The sequence below is a fragment of the Phascolarctos cinereus genome, unplaced genomic scaffold, assembly GCF_003287225.1.
Source record: "Phascolarctos cinereus isolate Bilbo 61053 unplaced genomic scaffold, phaCin_HiC Scaffold_4;HRSCAF=312, whole genome shotgun sequence".
NCBI lineage: Eukaryota > Metazoa > Chordata > Mammalia > Diprotodontia > Phascolarctidae > Phascolarctos > Phascolarctos cinereus.
Window position 1 is genome coordinate 489,552,956 of NW_027555847.1, and position 23,538 is coordinate 489,576,493.

General features: G+C 37.1%; 1 pseudogene; it reads left to right on the forward strand.

The window, feature by feature from the left end:
- Positions 1-22,687: 22,687 nt before the first annotated feature.
- Positions 22,688-23,323, forward strand: LOC110212573 (large ribosomal subunit protein uL22 pseudogene; annotated as a pseudogene).
- The last annotated feature ends 215 nt before the right edge of the window (positions 23,324-23,538 follow it).

The following is a 23,538-nucleotide window of genomic DNA, read 5'->3' on the forward strand; positions in this document are numbered from 1 at the left end:
TTGACTCGAAAAATGACTGAGGTTTCATATATCCAACAAAATGCAACTTTACAGTAGAACTCCCTTAACATCTCAGACACAACTAGTGGGAAGTGTTCCTTTCCTTCTAATCATGCAGAGTAAATGTTCTCAATTACAGGTTTTTTTTAATTGTGCATTCCCTGACTATGGTCTGCTGTATTCTAGAAGATAATATGATAAAGATATGGATGTTAGGTATGAAGCTAAGTCAGTTAAGCAGCCAAGCCAAGAATGGAGCAAAAACAATCTTAGTCTAACTATATTCTCACAGACATTTCCTTAAGAAAAGGCCAGCAACTGCTCAGGCCAATCAAACATACATAGTAGTTACAAAATAGAATAGAAGTTACGTGGAACTTAGGACAAGAGAAAATGATTCATGTTCAGATGTAGACCTAGATATCTATTTATTACTTTTCTAGGTAAGATTATGGAAATTCTTTCTTACTGAGCATGTGACCCCTTCCAATTTCCAAGTATAAAAGTTATCTGACTTCTCAAGAGCTCTGGACCTGGATTTGAATCCCGTCTCAAATCCTTCCTTGCTATTGGTTGGTTGTTGTCCTTCATTCTCAAGAAGGACCAAAATGACATCGCTATGTTGGAGTCAAGTTACAATGTGTCCAACTGTGGCTGATCAGACCAACACAAGCTTAGAAAGCCCTACAACAGGTCAGGCACACATAGTCCCTATGAACATCTGAAATAGAGATGTCTAAATTTGCACCTCTCATGTTTCTTTTGAGCTACTGCAATTCTGCTTTGCTCATGAACAGCACCTTCTCTGATGAGGGCACACCATGCTGAGCAGTCCTGCACCAGTGTGTCCTGTGTCATGCAATCAATTCCGAAGTTCCTCAGAGAGACCTTTCGAGTAACAGATCACTTCACTTCTCCAGATTTCAGTTTCCTCTTTTGTAAAATGCCCTGAGGTCCTTTCCAGCTCCAAATCTATTATCCTACTAGCAATAACACCAATAGAAAAATTAAACTAACCTCCATTACTGCCCAAACAGGAATCTTTAGTTAAAATGTTTTCTTTTAACAAATAGCTCTCCTGTTTTTAAACTAGAGCTATCATTTCACTCCTTCCCTTCCTATGCTGCAAAATCTATATTTTCCATCTTTTATACTTCAGCTATGTCCTTCAAGCCTGATCTTCTTCTACCATTCTACCTTTAAGCAGGTTTCAAAATCTAACACCATACTAGAAATGGGAAAAGTCTTTACAGAATCAACTCTTAAAGACAAGAATAGTCAATGCTGAGATAATACAACCTGCTCCTTTCTTTGGAAATTATCTTCAATTTCCGAGTGACAGGTTGCTAGCATTGGCCAGTACTAGATTTCACCACATTTCCCCTTCCATCTATATTCTGTGATAGACTGGAGGATTCCTTGCAGAAGCTATCCAATTACGACTATCCGAAAACTATCTCCCAGAAACCCTTATCTAACACCACTCCCTCCCAGGTTACCGTGTATTTTATTTACATGTTTTATATATACATATACACATATGTACAGATATATGTATACATAATATACATATGTATACCTGCACATTTGTATGTGTGTATGCATATATTTAGTGTATGTGTATACATACGTACATATACACATATATTCCTTTACAAGGAAGACAGTATGTATGTGTCTATGTACTATATATATATATTTGTCTATATGTACACTCACACACACTATCTTTCCTGTAAGCTCCTAGAGGTAAAGGACGGGAATTGTTTGTCTTTTGCCTTTGTATGCTATCCCTAGTACTTAGCACAGTACACCTGAAACATGTTAAGCACTTAATAATGCTTTCCGGTTAAACAACTGAAGATAGTAACATAAAATGAGGAAAACACAAGGATGATATATAAAGTAATGAAAAGTTATTGTCCACCACTGCAACTTTATTTCCCTCCAAGTTTAGCTTTTGCACTAAAATAATTTTGGCCCAAAGCACCATAGAAAGAACAATTCCTTACCTATGAACTTTTTAGTGTGTCTCACACAGAGGAGTGATTTAAAGTGCCCCCAGATGAACAGATAAACTCAGAGAGATTAAGAAAATTTTCACAATGAGCCACTATACCTTAAATGTAAAGTAAAAAGATCTCTAGCTCTATCCACTCTAACAGTATTTGGGCTTTTTTTGGGGGGGATCAAATTAGCTAATAGTTTATGGGGTTTTTTTCTGAAGAAAAAAGCTCTTAGTTTTATCATTCATTTAATAACTTTTCTGTTGTTTTAAGGAGGCAAGGGAAGGAATTAAGCATTTATTAAGCACCATATACCAGACACTGTGATAAGCACATTTACAAATCATATCTCATTTGATCCTCACAACAACCCTGACAGGTAAGTGCTATTATTATCCTCATATTATAGATGAGGAAACTGAGGTAATATAACTTGTCCAGGGTAACAAAGTAAGTGTCGGAGGCCACATTGAACTTAGGTCTTCCTGACTCCAAGCCCACCACTCTATACTAGTTGTCTCTAAGCTTTAAATGTTGCTAATCTCTTTGATTTTCAGAATTTATATTTCAGTATTTAAAGTTTTTAAATTTACTGATTTACTAGGTTTTTTTTAATCATATGCCCAATTAATTGATTTTTTTTTCACTTTTGCTTAACAAAATATTTAGAGATACAAATTTTCCCCTAAGGACTGCCTTGGCTACTTCCCATAAATTTTGTTGTTATCTCATTCTCATTATTTTTAATGAAGTTATCTGTTGTTTCTCTGATGTGTTCTTTGACCTGCCAATTCTATAGGAGTAAATTATTTAGTCTCCAAATAATTTTGAAATTTTCAAGGGTCCTTTTAAGAAGTATAATTTTTGTTGAATTATGGTCAGTAACATGCCTGAAACAAAGAAAGTAGATGGTAAAAACTCTCCATTTCTCTAAAATATGTATACTCATTAGCAGACAAGTTCATTTGTCATCAAGTTAGAGGGTTTAGCTATTTAAATCTTAATCTATTAAAAAAATTACTACCAAAAAAAGATTTGTAAATAACAAAGGAAAACATTAATGTGAAGTACTTCATAATAATAATGATAATTAAGATGATTCACAGTGTCTGGCACATAATAAGCACTTAATAAATGACTACTGATTGAATAGTGATGACAATGGTGACGTAACACTAAACACAATAATCCTGAGTAATCTGACAAGGACAGAGCACCACAAAACTGATCACTTCCTTTGTTCTGGACATTAAATTACTCATCATCAATTTATTGTTTACAAATGCAATTATCATTAACAACGCTATGTGTATGTACACACACACAACTTTGAGATTTATAAAAAGTCTACATGCCATGAATTAAGAAACAATAACAAAAACAACATTTATATAGCATGTTAAAGTTTACAATATTAAATATTATTTCATTTTATTCTCATAACAACCCTGGGAAGTAGGTGCCATTATTATCATCCCTATTTTATAGATGAGGAAACTGAGGCAATGAGAGATTCAGTGACTTGCCCAAGGTCACATAACTAATAAGCATATGGGGCTGGATTTGAACTCAGGTCTTGTTGACACCAGATCCTGTGTTCTTATCCACTGAGCCTCCTAGCTGAGAAGCTAGAAGCAAATAAGTCTGGGGTTATTAACATTACTAAGCTTAAAATAACCCCAAAACAAACATTGTGCCTTTATAGGATGCTATGGCTCCCAAATTACAACCTATGCTCCTAGAAAGTAATATTTGTTTCTCTTTGTATTCTAGTGCCTGGAAGATAGCAGGTACTTAATAAAAGCTTCCTTAATTGAATGACTGTATTTACACACAAATATTCACTTCAGTTAAGTACTACCCAAGCATCCCTTACATTTTAACAATATTAGATGTCACTTCATAGCTGACACAGAACAAAGGAATTTTTTCTGATGTTTTGCTTGGAGACTAACTTTTTTTTTTAATCAAAAAGCAGAATCAATTTTGAAATTAGTTTTTTCTCAAATGAGATGGTACTGGAAAATATAATTTTAAAAACTTCATGACAACATAGAAATGTAAGATGTTGCTAATATTCTTTCTAATAATGTTTAAAGGGAGACATAAGTTTCTAATTTTTAGCTCTAAGTTACCTAGTGGTCAACGTATTTTAAACAGTTACCTTTAAGATAACCCTGAATGGGCCATCTTGAATAGTTCTGCAATAATCCCTAGATCAGTGGTGTCAAACTCAAATAGAAATGGGTGCCCTGAAACATCACATAAGGATCCCTGCTGGGAGGACGTGGTGTGCCAAAGGAAGGTGAACCCTTGCCAGAATAGAAGTTATAGGGGAAAATGAGAGGGGAATAAAGCTAGGGAAATTTTTTTTAAGACTGTGGGCTTTCTATTTTGCTCCCTGAGAGATTTTTCTTTAGACTCATGGCTGAACAAATGAATCAATAAAAGAAAAAGCATTTATTAAGTGCTTACTATGTATACTTATAGGTCTCAGCTGGCTATCTTCACAACTGGGCACTTTTAACTGTCCCTGAGGAGTATCTTTTCCAAGACTGCTAAAAACTCAAAAATGGTGGTGAGCACTTTGAGGGATCTAGGCCCTGGACCTAATGCCCAAATTCCACACTGAGACTCCTAAAAAGGAATAGTCTTCTTCCAACTCTTGTTTGTATACATATTTGTATGAAGAGATAGTTAGGGTTTTGTACTAAAGCTAAATCTAAATCTCCCCATGTGGGAGATTCAGTGTGGTCAACTGACATCGTCAATTTTCAGTGAAATTTCCCCAAATAAATTTATGTGCATTTTAATACTGTATGCTAGGGAAAAAATGCCCATTTTTGAGGAAAACCTTTTATGTGTTTGGCTTACTGGGTACAATCTTCCAATTGTCAAAAGATTCCTGGGGTTTATACAACTAGATCTACCAAAGATTGCAAGTTAAACTCACTTTAATAAGATTCCTGCCCGAACTTGAGCAGTCTTAGTTACACATTCACCCCCCTTCTCCCTACTCGGCACTGGGATACTAGAGACAGCTGGGTCCTAATCCCAGCTACACCACCCAGTAATTGAATTACTTTGGTTGAATCCCTAAATCTCTTGGCATCAGTTTCCTCATGTGAAAAATGAGGAAGCTAGTCTAGGTAACTCTAGGGTTCTAACTCAAGGTTTAACAATCTGATTGTCTTAACTGTAACACAAAGAAAATAAAGTATGATTCTTGCAGCTTGTTTTATTTCCTCCATGCCAAATATTCACTTTAATTAACAATTCATCATCCCTTAAACTCATCTTTTCTCCCTGCCTACCCCTACTTACCTAATTTTGTCTTCCCCAACTATAAAAAGGCCTCCAATTCCAAACAAGGTCAGAGTTTCTGTAAACACTGCCAGACCCATCATAACTATACAGTGAAGTTCCTGCATATATTCAAATTCACACTATTCCAAGTTATAATTATGTAAAATGAAGTAACTGGTTCCAGATCAATGGAAATACACAGTGAGAATCTAAATAATGCAGCCAATTCATTATTCATACTGAGAGACCTTGCTGTACCAACAAAGTAACAAGCCCTTATCTCTGCAATCCACAATGCACTAAAGGCCTGTGTGTCTTCATGCCGTGAACTCTGTACTTCAGCCTCCTTCTCTGACTGGGCTCTCTTAATTCTCTAGTACTCAACAAAGCACCTGGCACACAATAAACACATTAATTACTTTTCATTAATTTGTTCATTCTCTTGCACTTTATTAACTCTAGCACTTATAATCCATTCTGCTTTCAGAAAGTAAACTCCTTTAGGGTAAGAACAATCTCATTTTTTTCTTTATAAACCCAGTACCTGAAAAGGCCTAGCACATAGCAAGCACTTAAAGACTGTCAAATATAAAGCATGGGCAGATGCCAGAGGAAATTAAACATGGAAGAAAAAAGTATATCCTATAACATTCCTTCCTACTATTTAGATCCCAGGCTTATGAAAGATACACCAAAGAAGGATGACTAGAAAAATCAACAGTTTCAACAGGGAAATATGAAGTGAAGAAAATAAGGCAAAGAGAAGTGGGAGCCATAGATTAGAGGAATTCAGGTTTTGTATTCTTCATTATAAGGGATGGTTCTCCAGGAAAGAGTAGGCAGAAAGAGAAAAAGGAAATGTAAGTAATATAAAAAAGATAATATCTTTTAGAAATAGAATTAAAGGCATGTGAATAAGCTTTAGAGGAAACTGAATCTCTTAGGGATTGTGGAAGAAATGGAAAGAATCAAAATTATTTTGAGAGGAAAAAATTTTAAAAAAAGAAAGAGAACAAAAATTTAAAAAACGAAAAAAGCTGTCCCAGAACTGCAATTTCATTGTAAATGTGAATTTTAAAATATCATTGTGACATTCTAGTTTCAAAGCTTCTTTTATATTTTTGATACAAATTTTAAAATGCTTCTAAAACCCCCACTCAAGGAATCCCTGTGTGGTCCACTTGGCTCCCCTGTTGCTAAACTCAAAGATTTTTTTTTTCTGTCAAGCTCTTATGTAATTAAACCAAATTCTCTCCTCAGACTTCTTTTCATGTTTCCATACCTATTCTTTCTATTCTTCAAATATAAACTCCCTGCCTTCTCTTGTGTCCCTGGAACTACTACAACTTTCAAATATTTGTTCTTATGATCAAGGCTGCTGGTGTTAAGATTTGTTTCTAGCATGTCAGAGCATATATACCAAGGGAAAAAATGCAGTAGTTACAGCATCACAAAATCAAATAACTGAAAGGAAACATACAGATCATCCATTTTAGGCCAATCTACCCATCTTAAAGACAAGTGGCTCCAAGAGATTTAGCAACTTGCTTTAGATTTTGTATTTCACATTGATTTCATATTGAAACTCTAAAGAAAAGCAACAGGACATGGCGGAAAAAACACTGGTGGCTGAACAGATTACAGTAAATGAATGCAAAGGATCATTACCATAAGAAATGACAAATATGACAGATTCTGAGAACCCTAGAAAGACTAACATGAACTGATACAGAGCAATGTAAGCCCAACCAGGAAAAAAATATATACAATAACTACAAAAAGGTAAAGGAAAAAAAAGTGGAAGACTTATGAATCTGAAAAATGCAATGACCAATCATGACTTCACTCAAAAGAATGATGAGAAAATATTCATCCTACTTCAAGGCAGAGAGATAATGGACCAGAAGTGCAAATGAGATATAGTTACACACCCAAATTCACCTCTACACATGTATCGCCAATAAGAATGGAACAAGAGAAGAAATTTTAAATGTTGTAAAATGAATTACAAGAGATTTTACCTATGTACATTACCACATACTTTATTCTTCTAAACCTTTAATAACTTATTATTTCTCAGATGTAGATATATGTGCAAAAAATAAAATAGAATAAAGAATGAATATGTGCTAAAAAAAAAAAAGAGATACAGTTTCAGATTCAGCCAATGTACTGATTTCTTTTGCTTAATTACTAAACTTATGCATTACAAGGGAAGGTAAAATGGTGGGCAGTGATACTGATGGGAAGCAAGAGCAAAAAGGGAGATCAAGAGACAGTAAAAAGAGTGAGAAAGTAAGAGAAAGAAAAAAAGACTATAAACAGGGTTCTTTTCCCTCACTGAGCCTCAGTTTCCCAATCTGTAAAATAAAGATAATAAGGCTTATACTCCCTACCTCAAAAGATTGTGAAGACAATGCAACACAACCTCTGAAGCACTACAGAAATGTGAGCTCTTATTTCACTGGATGCCAGCTCCTACACTTTCTAACTTCAAGAACATGGGCAAATCACTTTACCTCTTGGTCTTTGTTTCCATGGATAAAATAGAAACAACAAAAATCTGTACTACTTCTACTTTATTTTCCCTTCTAGAAAAGTCCTTTGTAAATCTTAAGGGACTTTATAAAGATAAATTAAACTATTACCCTTATATCAGCCCCATGCCGTGGCTACAAGTAGATTTGGGGGCCAGAGGCCTCTTTGGGTTCAAATCCTAGCTCTCCTCCTCACTACCTCTACTACCTACATGGTGGCTTTGGTCAAGTCTTACTTAACCTTTCTGGGCCTCAGTTTCATCATCTATAAAAGGAGATGGTTGGACTAAATGATCTCTACGGTCCCTTCCATCTGTAAGTGTAAGGTCATAAGTACAGTAAAATTATCTCCGTTACAAACATGGAAACTGGAACTCAGAAGGGTATCTGGTTCAAGGTTACATACTGAGTTAAGTCATGAAGCCAGAATTCTACTACAACACAGTGCCTCAGAATCTGGGTCACTTTATAGCATAATGGGCCTGTATGAATACAATATTTTCTTGCATGTACCCTACAACAACACTCTCTCAAAGCAGAAATAGGAAGAAAGCATGAAGAAGAAATCTAGTCTATTTATGTTGAATTTTAAAAATCTATAATCAGTCTAAAAACCACAGGATTGCTACAGATCCGGTCAAGTACATCTTCACCATATACATTCCACCATCTCATCCCAAAACAAAGTATTTTATCCATATACTTATATCAAACTACCTTCAGACACAGAGTAAAATATACATTATTCATCTTTCTACATACTTGTATTTAACAACACTCTGTGCATAATAATAGGAATTTTACAACTCATCCTCCAAAGAGGACTCCGCAAGGATTCAGTGTGGGTTAATGAGATATGCTTACAAACTATACTTAACACCTGGGAAGAAATGCACTGCATGGACACAAATTACTATTCTCTAAGAGCTCTGCTATTTGTGCTGCTACATGTAATTATAATGATTCTATTCCAAGGAGAAATGCACAGTATCAACAGAACTTAGTTTCTTGATGCATTTAGTGAGCATTTCTTTAGACACAAACTTTCAAGACACCATGGAAAACAGAATTATAAAATACTTTTCCTATGAATAAAATAAAACACAGAAAAAGTAAGTTTAACTTCAGGTTCTCAGAGTCTAGGAAGAAATTTGTCCTTGATACCCAAGGTGACCACAGCATTGTTTCTGGCAAAAGAAGTGAAAAAGAATTTAGCAAGACGTTTCCTTAAATGTTCCTAAGTTCACAGAATCGTTGAGTTGGAAGGAATCTTAGAGGTCAATGAAACCAGCCCAAGGATTCCAGTCTGGCATCTGCCACACACTAAGTGAAAGATTTGAGCAAAGCTCATTTTTCTGAGTTTCATTATCATTACCAACCAAGTGGGGACAGTACTTCAAGTGCCGCAGTGCTTCTCAAAAGGTGAGCCACAGCATATCATCAGGTGTGCCTCTAAACTCCTTCTCACAGCCCCTACCTCCAGCTACAGTGTGGTGGAGAGGAGAATAAGCAGATATACAGTACCTACCCTATGTAGTAGGCACTGTTCTAAGTGCTTTTTACAAGTATTATCTCATCATAAAAAAGGGAAAAGGACCCACATGTACAAAAATATTTACAGCAGCTCTTTTCATGGTAGCAAAGAATTGGATATTAAAAGGAGGCCCATCAATTGGGGGATGGCTGAACAAATTGTGGCATATGAATGTAATGGAATACTATTGTTCCATAAGAAATGATGAGCAGGCTGATTTCAGAAAAACCTGGAAAGATTTACATGAACTGATGATGCTGAGTGAAGTGAGCAGAACCAGGAGAACACTGGACACAGTAACAGCAACATTGTACAATGACCAACTTTGATAACTTAGCTCTCCTCAGCAATGCAATGATCTAAGACAATTCCAAAAGACTAAAGATAGAAAATGCTATCCACATACAGAGAAAGAACTCTGGAGTCTGAATGCAGATCAAAGCATACTATTTTTCTCTCTTTTTTTTTCCTTTCTTGTGGTTTTCCCTTTGGTTCTGATTCTTCTTTACAACATAACTAATGTGGAAATATGTTTAATAGGACTGTACATGTATAGCCTATAGCAGAGTACATGCCATCTTGAGGAGAGAGGTGAGGAGGAAAGCGGAAAATTTAGAACTCAAGATCTTACAAAAGTGAATGTAGAAAACTAAAAACAAATAAATGAATAAATAATGAGTTAATAAATAATGAATGAATAGATTGATAGATGAACAAATACTATCTCATTTGATCCTCACAACCCTGCAAGGTAGGTACTATCTATAGTTGAGGAAGATGAGGAAAATGGATGTTAAATGATATGCCCAACACCACACAGCTATCCAGTGTCTGAGATTCAACTTTAAACTCAGGTCTTCCTAAATCAAAGGCCCAGTGCTCTATTCAATGTACCACCATGTACTCTAAGGCAGTCTGCTCTCCCCATTTTGGTGAAGGTTCTAATGATAGCTCTACCTGTGCAGACCCCAAACTACTTCTGACTCTGCCCCTGTGAGTCCTGGAGAAGTAAATAAAAAGAGTGAGTTAGTAGAGAAGTGAGATGAGAAGTGGAGGAATCCCAAGGCCTGATAAATGAGTCTAGAGACCTGTCTATTAAAGAAAGGCAAAGAAGCTCTTATTTATTGCTAACTTAAATATTCAGTGTGTCATAATCTTCATAGCAAAGTATACTATGCTATAAGTCAAATAAACAAGTTAGAAGCACTAGAGTACTTCATTCAAAGGGCTGTCAGCATCAAATCAAATGCATCTAAAGTTTATTATAACTATAACATACTACTGTGTCTTTACAGTACTACTTACTGTACTATATATTACAACTGCAAAATAAACTGTTACTGAAGGACACGGAGTAGATCAGAAGCAGTGATTTCATCCCTGTAAGGAAATCCCAGTATGGAAATTCCCTCCACTGATCCACATGAACAACTAGTTTCTAGTACTGAAAACCTTTGAGAGTTTCCTAGGGCAACTCTGTATAAGAAATTAAGCAACTCACCTTGAGCTACATAGCTAGAACGCTATCAGCCAGGACTTAGGATGAAGGATTTTTGGATCCTTTTCCAGGGACCTCTGAGGCTGCCTAATTCAACCTCTTCTTTTTACAGATGAGGAATCTGAGATCCAGAGAATTAAAACTGTAGCTTGCCCAAGTAACAAAAGTAGTAGTAACATAGGCTGGACTGGAACCAAGGCCCTCTGACTCCAACTCCAGTCTTCTTTCCCCTGGTCTTCCCGGCTGAGGCTCACTATCCACTTGCCAACACTGCCCTAGAGCTATGATTACAAACCTAATCCAACTTTCCACCCAATGTAAAACAGTCTTGACATCACTGATGACTCCCAGTCATCCAGGCTCTTCTTGGCCATTTCCACTAACTGAGAGTTCACTATCTCAGTTTCCTCATAAACTATTCCACTTTGAACAGATATAATTTTTAGCTATGAACACATCTCACTGTATTCTCCTCTTTGGGATCTTCAATCCCTCATTATTCTTACATTCCACTATCACACTGTAACTTCACGGCCTTCCCATTAAACAGTCTTGATCCTCTAGTCAGTTATTTCAACAAAGAACTGTGGATCATTCTTGAATCCCTTTGCCCCTCTGTTCTCCTGCAGTCTCCACCCTGTTAAGCCCCAGGATCCATATGCTTCCCTCCAGAAACCGAAACCACAGTGGCTGAACCCATTACAAGTCCATGCAAGCTAACTTCAAATGGCCCCTTTCTGCTACATGGCAATTCTTTATTCACCCTCTCCACTGGTTGCATTCCTGTGCTACCTTCTCCAAATATCTTTTACTGTCTCCCCATGAAAGAGAGAGAGAGAGAGAGAGAGACAGAGAGAGAGAGAGAGAGAGAGAGAGAGAGAGAGAGAGACAGAGAGACAGAGAGACAGAGAGAGACAGAGAGAGAGAAAGACAGAGAGAAAAATTTTAAAAAACCATGTCTGCTTCCCTCTTTTATCCCCTCAAGCTATCATCCTCTTTCTCCTTCCCCTTCATTGGTAAAAGTTTTGAAAGGGTCATCTTCACTTGTAACTTACACTTCCTCACCATTCACTCACTTTTTTTTTTTACTTTTTGGTGAGGCAATAGGGGTTAAGTGACTTGCCCAGGGTCACACAGCTAGTAAGTGTTAAGTGTCTGAGGCTGGATTTGAACTCAGGTTCTCCTTACTCCAAGGCCAGAGCTCTATTCACTGCGCCATCTAGCTGCTCCTCACTCACTTTTTTAACTCTGCAGTCAGACTTCCAACACTACCACTCTACTGTAACTGCCTTTGCCAAGGTCACCAATGACAGCTAAACCAAATAAACTTGTCTCTTAGACACTTTCATCGTTCTTGACCATTCTGCAGCATTAGATACAACAAACAAGCTCTCAAATATACTGCTTTCTCCTTGTTCTACTATTTCTCTCGTAATGCCTTCTAGGACTCTTTTACTAATGATCCTTCTCTCATTCCCTATGCTAAGTATCCCATAGGACTGTCTGTGGCCCTTTTCTCTTCTCCCCTTCTATTTCATTTGACAATTTTGTCAGTTCTCATGCATTCAATTATCATTTTTATACAGATGATTCTCAAATCTACCAAATAAGACCTAAATGCTCTTCTGTTCTCCAGATTTGTTATCCCCGACTGTCTTTTAAACATCTCAAACTGGATGACCCATAGATAACTTAAACTCAACATGTCCAAAACTGAAATGGGTGTTAAGTGATATGCCCAATACCACACAGCTATCCAGTGTCTGTAATTCAACTTTGAATTCAGGTCTTCCAAAAAAAAAAATCTTCCCTACTTCCTAACTTTCGCCCTATTAGTACTGAGGGTATCAGCATCCTCTCAGTCACCCAGGCTCACAATAAAGGTATCATCCAGGAATCCTCACTCTCCTCACTGCCAATACGTGGCCAAGGCCCGTCAATTTTACCTTTGTAGCATTTCTCCAGTATGCCTCTTTCTCTCCTCTGACACTGCCACTGCTCTGGTTGTACAAGCAGCCCTCATCTCCTCACACTAGTCTACTGCGACAGCCTTCTGGTTTATCTGCCTACCACAAGCCTCTCTCCACTCCAAATCATATTACCTTCAGCTGCTAACATGATCTTCCTAAAAGGCCAGATCCTCACTACTCAGTAAACTATGTGGCCACCTAACACCTCCAGGATCAAGTATCAAATCCTATTTGGCATTCAAAGCCCTTGATAACCTGCATCCATCCCTTCCCTGCATTTACAGTCTTTTCTTATACCTTGTCCCACCCCCATGTACTCTTTAAACCAGTGACACTGACCTCCTTGCTAATAAACAAGACATTGCATCTCCCAGTTCCAGGCATTTTCACTGGCAGGCCTCAACACCTGGAGAGCTCTCCCTCCTTATCTTTGCTTCTTGGCTTCCCTGGCTTCCTTCAAGTCCCAGCTAAAATTCCACCTTTACAGGAAGCCTTTCTTAATACCCTTTAATTCTAGTGCCTTCCTTCTGTTGATTATTTCTAATTTTTCCTGTATATACCTTGTTTGTACCTAGTTGTTTCAATGTTGTGTCCCCTGTTAGACTGTGAGCTCTTTGAAAACAGCAATTTTTACCTTTCCTTGCTATACCCAGTACTTAGCAGACTGACTAGCACATAGTGTTTAATTAATATTCAACTCCCTAAGGGATTTTTGACTCCCTAAGGGAGGATATCCCCCAAGACTTTGTCCTTAATTTTCTTCTATTTCTACAATCTCTCCTTTAGTGATCTCATCAAAGTATGTGACTTTATTATAGCTACACAAATAACTCTAAAATCTATAAATCCAAACCCAATCTCTCCCCTGAGCTTGAATCCCACTAACCCTATCTGCCTGCTACACATCACCTCCTGAATCTTTGCAACACCTCAAATGGAACACACACCCAAACAGAACTTATCATCTTGCCCCGAAAATCTACCCTCCCAACCAACTTCCCTACTTTTTATATGTCACCTTCATGCTCCCAATTATCCAGAATCAAAGCTTCGATTATCTTTAACCCTTTCTTTTCTCTCTCTCTCTCTCTCTCTCTCTCTCTCTCTCTCTCTCTCTCTCTCTCTCTCTCTCTCTCTCGGAACCCTATTCACATTTAATCACTTGCTAACTCCTGACAATTCTACCTACATAGTTTCTCTTGAATCTGTCCCCTTCTCTTCACTTAAAACTGCCATTCCTATAAGTTCTAGCATTCGTCACCTCTCACTGGCATCTTTGTCTCCAGAGTTCCTAACCAACATCCAAAAAAAAGCATTAAACGATATGAAAACAATGCTGAGTACAGTAAGATGATCAAACTGAGTAATTGAGGCCATAGAATCAGAACTGAAAGACTGGAACTAAGGATATAGAAGTCTATGCTCTGTTCATATGAAACTATATAAAAGAATCTGACCTTTAACTGCTAATTCTGTCTAGAAAATCTCTCTTATATTTCTCTCCACTTGCACTAAGGACACCTATTCCAAGCCCTCGTCACATCTGAGCTGAGTTACTGGTAGTACACTCCTACTGGACAACTTGCCATCCATCTTTTTCCCTCTCCAAATTATCCTTCACACAGTGGGTAAGATGATCTTCTTAATCCCACCACGCAACTCTGACTCAAAACTTTCAGTGATTCTCTGTTTCTAGGAAAAAAATGCAAAATCCTCAGTTTGGAATTCAAGGTCTTCCACAATTTAATTCCAATCTACTTTTCTAACTTTACTTCATATTGCTCCCCTTTCCAACCATCCTGAACAATTAGTTTTTCCCTAAAATCAACATGCCACTTCCACACATTCTTGAAGGCTAGTTCACATGCCTGGAATATACCTCCTCCTCATCTCTGCCTTACAAAGCACTTCCACAAGCACTCAGTTCAGATACCACCTCTTCCATGAAGCATTCCCTCATGCTCCTAAAACTTAAATTTGGACTTCCTCCACAAATGTTTTAGAGCACTTTGTCTAGATCCTGCTTTTGCTCCTCTCCCTGCCAACTTGTAATTGTCTGCCTCTCTCTCTCTCTCTCTCTCTCTCTCTCTCTCTCTCTCTCTCTCTCTCTCTCTCTCTCACTCTCTTTCTCTCATGTACACACACACACACACACACACACACACACACCCCCCACATGCTTTCCCTTCCCTTCCCCAATAAAATACAGTTATCTTTTCCACATCATGACTTTCCCCATCACAGTTTCAATATATTAGTGGGTCAGAATAAAAGAAAAGAATTAAATGGGAATTTTGGGAGAGTTTTAAGGAAGCTGCAAACAACACATGAAGGCCAGCAGATGACACAGAGTCTATGAACAAATACTTAAACCCAAATTTTATAATAAGGTACTGTAAATACCTCATAAAAGCAAAAAAAAAATTCAGATTTCTTCTCTGGTATGAAGCTGGGGCGGGGGGAGAGTGTCAAAAATTTTATGCAGATTTTCCAGATGGGGGAAGAGGGGCACAAAACCTCTAAACCCCATCCCCATGTGGAAGGAATAACTGTACAAATAACTAAAGGCCATGGGATGTGTTGCTAGTACCTAGGACCATACTATGCACATAGCTGAATACTTAGTAAATGTCTACTGAATGAATAGTTTAGTCAAAAATCTACCTAATTATTACAGTGGTCCCAGATCTGCTTCCTGGACCTACACAGAATATACGTAATATTTCTTTCCTAATTATAACCCTTCAAGTATTAGAAAACCAGTATCAGATCCCCATTATCTTTTCTTTTCCAGAATAAATGCCCTAAGTGTGTTCAATCATAAAATATTAGATTTAGAGCTAAAAGGGAACTTAGAGATCATCTAATCCAATCAATCCATTTTGCAGATGAGGGAACTGAAGCACAAGACTTTGCCATCTTTCCCCCTTGGATTTGGAACACCATTTCAAAGCCTTTGTGAGTCTGGTCAATTTTTTTCGGACTACTTCCAGTTCATTAATCTCCCTTTTAAAATACAGTGTCTACAGAGGAACAAGAGGCAGCTAAATGTCATAGTGCACAGAGTGTCCAGCCTGGAGTCAGGAAGACTCATCTTCTTGAGTTCAAATCTGGCCTCAGACACTTACTAGTGGTGTGACCCTGAGCAAATCACTTGTCCCTATTTGCCTCAGTTTCCTCAGCTTGAGAAAGAAATGGCAAACCACTCCAATATATTTGGTAAGAAAACCCCAACTGGGGTCACAAAGAGTCGGACGTGATTAAACAACACAACAGAACAAAAGCTCCAAATGTGATTGGACACGTGCAGAATACTAAGAACATTAATCATCCCTTGTCCAGACATTACATTTCCAGTAATGCAAATTAAGACTACATTTGTTTCAGGGTTTTTGTTGTTTTTGATAGACTAGTTCATAATGAGACTGAAGCTAACCAAACCTAATATCATTTTTCAAATAAATATAATCAATCCTGATCTCTCTCATCCTAATTTTTGTAGTTCTTTTTTTTTTTATCAAACCATCAAAAATTATTTATTAGGAGTTTTACTATGTGTCAGGCATTGAGCTAAGTGCTGGCACAAAGACAGGCAAAAAGAATATAAAAAAGAAAGGAAAAAAACCACAAAAAGAGTTCCTGCCCTCAAGGAGCTTATATACTAATGGAGGAGACAATAAGTAAATAAATAGGTACATAAAGGATATATACATAAGGGAGTAAAAGGGAGGTGACCTTGAAGGTAAGGCTCAAATAGCTGCTCAAAGTACACTTACATTAACCTCTATTTAATCTCATTCATTGGTTTAGGCCCATAGTGTCAACCTATGAAAATCTTTTTCAATCTTGACTATCATCTAATATATTAACTATCCTTCCCAGATTTATATAATCCACAACTATGATATAAACATTCCTTCTATATCCTCCCCCTGTGGTATCCCACTAAAGACCTCTATCTATGTTAACATCAGGTTTATTCATTACTATTCTTTGGGCATGATTGTTGAACAAGCCACAAGTCTTTCTAACTATCATATCATAAATCCAAATTACTACACCACACTCTCCAAAATATCGAGAAAGACTCTAATAAATGTCTTGCTGAAATTTAACTATATTAGGTCTACAACATTTATGTCACCTATTAAAACAATAACCATATCCAGAGTGGCATGACATTTTTAGTGAGCTCATATTTTCATGCTTTCCTGTCATAACTGTTTTCTTTGCTAAGAGATCACAAGTCATCGATTTTAAAATCTGATCTAGACTTTGCAAAGGATCAGCATCAGGCTACTGGGCCCAGGTTCTGAATCTAGAAATTTTGGAAACACTTCTGTGTGGTCTTCTGTCACCTCTCTAATTCTTCACGAATCTTCAAAAACTGCCTAGTTCTATATCTACAAATTCTTTGAGTAATTCTGAAATGTAATTCTTCTGGGTCTGGAGACTTAAACTCACTTATACCATCTAAATGAACTCATACAATCTCTTCACCTAACATCTTCAATTCCCTCTTGATCATAATCACTCTAACCCTTTAAAAATTAGGTCATTTTTCACTGACAGAAGATAAAAGTGAAAGAAATTTAGAAAGAAAAAAGTATTAATACAAAATAAGAAGATACTTTTTCAGCAATAAAAATTATCTATGATTTATTGGTTTTTAAATACCAACCCCACATATAGAGAAATAATTTCAAAATCAATTAACATATTAGAGAAAAAGGGGAAAAATATATCAACCTCACCAGGGCCATTTTAACAGATACATCAATACATAAAACCAAATTCCTATTGTGTTTTTTCCCCTTAACAAGAAACGACAGTTATGCTAAAATTTGTGTCATCTCTTTTCTATAAGGAAATGGGCAATGTCATCAAAATACAAAAAGTTGGGAAAACATCTTTATAAAAGGCCATATGTCCTCTTCCCTTTATCTTCTTCTAACTATATAAGACAACAAAATAGGAGCACAACACAAGCTAAAACTCCTACTTCGAGTTTTTCCTACACTCCATTTTTCTGACCTTAAACCACCTTTCCATTTTGGACCTTCACTGTACTACACTAGTAACCCCAACATTGATCAATGAAAACAGGCTTACATTTTTACAAGTCTTCAATTTTACATATATGGCTTAGCAAAAATATTTATGTGGCAATAGTTTTGATGAAGGCAGAAGCTGTGAATATAATTGCTTTCCATTCTCAAAACTGAAGTAACAAAGACTCGTGGATTTAGATACTGTCTTTTTCTGCTGATGTTCTATCTTTAGTTCTTTAATAGACTGGTTCTTGGACTGTAGAGAGAGCACTGTCTAAATTTTAGAAAAGAAAACTGAAGTTTATTGTGTCTTATTTTGCTTTAAGGGAAAAATGGAAGTAATGTGCAATATGTATTTTTCCTTTCTCCCTTATTAAACTTCAAGCTTTTATTAAGCATTTATTAAGTACTTATTATATTCCAGGCACTGTGCTAAGCACATGGGACACAAAAACAGGCAAAAGAATGTCACTGCTCTGCCAATACCTTTATTTTACACATGTGAAAGAACATGCCCATGGGCACACAGTAGTAACAGATCTTGAACTAGAATCCTGGCCCCTAGTACAACATCCTTCCCTCTATACTATTAATATTTAATTTGTGGAAAGGCAATAAAAATAGTAGAGTGAAAAGAAACCTGGACTTGGGAGTCAGATGGCCTGGCCTCATCCTGGCTCTATCACTTACTAGCTGTGTGATTTTGAACAAGTCATAAATTCTCATGCCTCACTCCCTCTTCCATAAAGTAAGGATAATAATTTTTATTTCATAATATAACAACAGGATAACTTGCTTATCTCACAAGGCTATGACATGGAATATACTTTACAAATAGCAATACCCTCCCCATAAACCTCAGCCCTTATTCCTTCCTCATAGACCCAGAGCAGGCCTATACATAAATGTCTTGCACTAACTTTCAAAAGCAACTAGTAACCAGCCCAACACACTTTAAAAAGACATAACTATTCCCATTCCACTCAGAAGAGAATAACAGAACTACACTTCTCAGGTTTTGTTAAGATTTTTTTTAATTACTTGGAAGTGAAGAGTACAGGATGAGGGAGATGATAACTCATGATGTTCTGGCCAAAATAAGGAATCAATAACTGTTGATGACTACATCAAAATAGTCAGAGGGGATAAAGAGAAATTATATTCTGTGGGAACAATATTCTTCCAAACTTCCAAACAGCCCCAAGAAGAAAACTGGCATGAAGAAAACTCAGATAATGAGCAACAAATAAAATAAAATAAAATAAAATAAAATAAAATAAAATAAAATAAAATAAAATAAAAAATTCTCTTGAATCCAGCAAATGGATGCTTGAGGCATTCACAGCCACTTTCAAATGAAGAACTATCACTGCTCTTTCCATGTAAAATATGTGCATTCTACTGCATATATCTTAGGCAAACCTATTTTTCAAACTTGTGAAAAAGTCAATGTCTTAAGTATCACATGAACACGTTAGTTTATGCAGAACACTTACAGACAAAAAACAACTGACAAGTAGAATGAATTTTTTTTTAAATTCAGAGTAACTTCTAGGTTGAGGCAAAGTCAGCTAAATGAATGTCACCACAAAAGGCACCATGAAAAAAGGTCAAATCTTTGGTGAGGATTCCACAGTCCAGCCATACTGGCCCATGCAATTTAAATTAGAAGACAGTACAAGGTCTCTAGAACAGCACTTAAAAAAAAAATAAATGAGATAAAAACGCAAATATCAGTAGTTCTCCATTACCATCTGTTTCCTCTACTCTGAATGGAATGGTGGTACAGCCTCAAGGTTATTGATTTTCTATGTATAACATTCATAAACATTTTCATTCTCAGAGCTGAGAGATGCACTAAATGGTTCAGGTCAGGGGATTATAGCAAGCCTCCAGAGAATCCCAGGTCACTGATATACCTCATCAAAAAAATGTATTAGGTTTCTGGCTCTTAGGTTATTCCACAAACTTTTAAAGAGAATAATCCATATCAAACAATTAAGATTTCATTTTTTGAAAGTAAGTTCCTAGTATAACAAATTCAGCATTATTTATGAAAATATCTTTTAAATGAATGTGGACACTGCAAAGTTTATTATGTGACAGTAGGGATGATCACATTACTGTTTTAATAAAAGGCTACATGGTATAATGAGATGCTCCCTGGACTTGTACTAAGAAACCTATGTTCAAATCATCCTTCTGCCACTCACCAGATAGGTGACAAGTTTTTTAGCCCGCATGACCCTAACTTTTGTCATCCCCAAGATAAGAACATAAATACTGAAACTACCTATTTCACTGGGACGTTCTGATCATCCAAAAAGACGAAAATGTATATAAAAGCATTTTTTAACTGTGAAATGTTATATAAAAGGCAAGACACTATAATATTTGCCCAAAGAATTTCTGATTTTTTTTTTAACTCATCAAAGGGTACTTCATCTTCCCATAGAAACAGCAAGGTAATGAAGCAGATAAGAGCAGCTAGGCTTGAAGTCAGGAAGACCTGAGTTCAGACACTTACTAGCTGTGTGACCCTAGGTAAAACACTTAACCCTGTCTGCCTCAGTTTCCTCAACCATAAAATAGGGAAAATAACAGCATTTACCTCAGAAATATGGTATCAAATTTTATATATATATATATATATATATATATATATATATATATATGTATGTATATGTGGAGAGGGAGAGAGAGAGAGAAAGAGAGAGAGAGAGAGAGAGAGAGAGGAGAGACAGGGTGTGCTTAAGGCACAGTGACTGACACATGTTGTTGTTCAGTGGTTCAGTCATGGCCAACTCCTCATGACCCATGGGGTCATCATCCATGGGGTTTTCTTGGCAAAGTTACTGGAATGGTTTGCCATTTCCTTCTCCAGTGGATTAAGGCAAACAGGTTAAATGACTTCCCCAAGGTCACACAGCTAGTAAATGTCTCAGGCCAGATTTAAACTCAAATCTTCTTGATTCCAGATCAGCACTCTGTTCACTGAGCCACATAGCTGCCTCCAACCTGGCACATAGTAGGTATTTAATAAATACTTTTTTCCCCTTCCTTAGAAATATTTTTAAAATTCAATTTTACTTTAAAAGATGTCCCCACCCTCAGAGAACTTATAATATAGTTAGGGTGATACAACATACAAATAACTACAGTACAAAAAAAAATGATAAATTCAGTCAGCATCAATTTGATCCTACCAATTTTACTAGCTCTTGTCCTGCATTCCTCCTCCCCTTCTAATTAAACTCCTTGAGAAAGCTATCTACAGTAAGTGGCTTCATTCACTTCATCTCCTCTCACTCTCTTCCAAACTCTCTACAATCAGGCTTCTGACCTCATCATTCAACTGAAACTCCTCTCTCCCAAGTTACCAATGGTGTATTAACTGCCAAATCTACTGGTCTTTTTATTTTTTCCAGTCCCAATCCTCCCTTGACTTCTCCACAGCAAGTGACTTTGTCAATCAATCACCTTTTCCTTCGGGATACTGTCTCCTCTTTAGGTTTGTATGACACTCTCTTTCCTGGTTCTCCTCCAACCTATCAGACTGTTCCTTTTCAGTTTTCTGGTTCCTCATCCATGTGATGTCCTAAAACAGTGGGTGTGTCCCAAGGCTTGGACCTATGCTCCTTTCTCTTTTCATTCTATACTACCTCCTTTGGTGATCTCATCAGCTCCCATGAATTCAAATATCTCTACACAGATTCCCAGAAGTGTATATCCAGCCCTAGTCTCTCCACTGAGCAATAGTCTTCAATTACCTCTTGGACAAATAAAACTGGATATACTCTAGGCATTCTCAAACTCAACAAGTCCACACTGGAACTTAATATCTTTCTCCTAAAACCCTCTCTTCCTGCTTCAGAATTTCTCTATCACTGTCAAGGACACCATCATCCTCTCAGTCATCCAGGCTCACAATCTCAATATAATCCTTGACTACTTACCTCACTTACGCAATCCATTTTCAAATTCTGTCATTCCTACTTCAACAATATCTACCATATCTATCTCTTCCTCCCTACTCATTTAACCAAAGCCCTAGTTCAGGCCCCCATCACCTTTCTTCTGTACTACTACAAGAGCCTTCTAATCTCTTTCCGCTCCAATTCATCCTCCACTCAGCTGCCAAGGTGATTTTTATAAAGCACAGTTCTAACTATATCACCCTGTTCAAGGGGCTCCAGCGATTCCCTATTATCTTAAAAGATCAAATGTAAACTCTGTTTGAAATTTAAAATTCTTTTTAACTTGCCCCATTCCTATCTTTCCAATGTTGTTACACCTTCCTTACCCCCTCCATGTACTCTATGATCCAATGACACTGTGTGGCCTACCTGAAGTTCCTCAAGTAAAACACTCCATTTCCAACCCCCATGCCTTTGCATTGACTCTCCATTATACCTGGAATGCTCTGCACCCTCACCTCAACTTCTTAAAATCTCCTAGCTGACTTCAAGATTCAGTTCAAATTCTACCATCTTTCCGGATACTTTTTCAGGTTCCTCCAGCTATTAATGCTTTCCCCTTTCAGATGACCTTCGTATCATGTGTGTGTATCTTACCTGTATTTATGTATTAAAATGTTGCCTAACTTAGTAGACCATATGGTCTTTGACAACAGATGGGTGGATTTCTTTTGGATGGGTTTTTTTGCCTTTGTATCTCCCATGCTTACACAGTGCCTGGCACCTAGAAAGTGCTTAATAAATGCTTACTGACTAATTTCATTGGAGTGGCCTCCAAGAGGGACTTTAAAAGATGGACAGGCTCTTCCCTTGACCCGTCCTAGGTAATCATTTAAAATGGTGAGGTATTCTCTTCATCCAGAGAACCCCACAAAATCATACAAGTCAAGGGGTTCAAATATCCGGGTCTACTTCAAGAACACCCGTGAAACAGCCCAAGCTATCAAGGGTATGCATGTCCGAAAAGCTACCAAGTATCTGAAAGATGTCACACTGAAGAAACAATGTGTTCCCTTCAGGCGATATAATGGTGGAGTTGGCAGGTGTGCCCAGACTAAGCAGTGGGGTTGGACACAGGGTCGTTGGCCCAAAAAGAATGCTGAATTCTTGTGCATATGCTTAAAAATGCAGAGAGTAATGCAGAACTGAATGGTTTGGATGTGGATTCTCTTGTCACTGAGCATATCCAGGTTAACAAGGCTTCCAAAACGCAATGGCGTACTTACAGAGCTCATGGTCGGATCAACCCATACACCAGTTCTCCTTGCCATATTGAGATGATACCTACTGAAAAGGAGCAAATTGTTCCTAAACCAGAAGAGGAGGCTGCTGAAAAGAAAAAGATATCCCAGAAGAAACTGAAGAAACAAAAGCTTATGGCACGGGAGTAAATATGACATTAGAAAGCAAATAAAAGTGAAATGAAAACATTTGTTACAGTAAATATTTTTAAAGTATTTATTTTCTTTCAAAAGTTTATCCTTACCTCAAAAAGAAAAAAAAAAGATGGACAGGAATTAAATTGGTAAAGAACACAACTTCCCACTAAAAGAATAACAATTTTCCAATATGTCCATGGAAATGGTTAGGAAGAAGAATTAATCAACTGTTCGTTCATTTTCTCTCCTTTTCTTCCCTCTCTTTCTCATTCTCATTGAT